The following is a 1,024-nucleotide window of genomic DNA, read 5'->3' on the forward strand; positions in this document are numbered from 1 at the left end:
TTTGTCAAATGTGAAAATTGTACAAAGTTTTGTTTGTATTGTAAATAAATTTTGCTATTTAAAAGACACTTGTTTTGTAGAGGAAACCACTGTTCATTGTTGAAGATGTCACTAAAGCAGAAATCTTGGCAGCTCAGTCACTGCCTTCCTTATTTGCCCACTTTTCATCACAACCACCATTTGAAGTGCGCACTGAGAAAACACTTCAGTGATGTATAGTTGATGACAGTCGTAGCCTCGAAACCGGCCACACCACGTGACCGTTTCGGGACGCGCATCAACAAGCTCTGTTTCTGATTTGTGGAGGACAGGAAACTTTTTGCTCTTTTGAACCCTAGCTATGTTCACCCTACCAGAAATGTATGGAAGTATTAAAAAAACAAGAGACTGGGGCCCAAAACACTTGTAAAAAAACTATTTTTAATACATATTAATGAGATTAAACTTTGTGTTTGAGTATATATTTTTTAATCCACCACAATAAAAAGTCAATTACTGCATTTTATTCCACCGTTTTCCATGTCATGATTAGTGTCCTAATCAAAACTGCACAAGAAAACCTCTTCCTTGCATGCCGATATACTTTATGTCCACTTGGTGATGCCAGAGGGGATTGAACCACATTTGAGGCTTCGACACACGAGTCAAACTAATTGCATGGAAAGCCTCAATGCTTCAAGGAGCTTTATCTCTCCCTCATTACTTAGCCGATCTGTGCGTGTGAAAAATAATGTGGCGCCTGAGAGCCGAAGTTGTCCGCTTCAGTTGTAAAACTACAAGATGGCGATTGTTGACTGGAAATCTCATGAACTACATTACCCAGTATTCTTTGAGTATAGCACTTCGTCACTTTCTTTTTAAGGCACGTGGGCTATCTTTCACGATACTCCAACCAGTTACTATATTTTTATTTGAATTTGGAGTTAAAATACACATTCGTACTCTAAGTTGATTTTTTTAAACATAAAAAAACAAAAAATAAAATAGCTATATTTTTAAAATAAGCGAGATGGAATTCGCTGAC

This window comes from Idiotropiscis lumnitzeri, chromosome 7 (genome assembly GCF_059441095.1).
Source record: "Idiotropiscis lumnitzeri isolate Australia: NSW breed Sydney's pygmy pipehorse chromosome 7, RoL_Ilum_1.0, whole genome shotgun sequence".
Lineage (NCBI taxonomy): Eukaryota > Metazoa > Chordata > Actinopteri > Syngnathiformes > Syngnathidae > Idiotropiscis > Idiotropiscis lumnitzeri.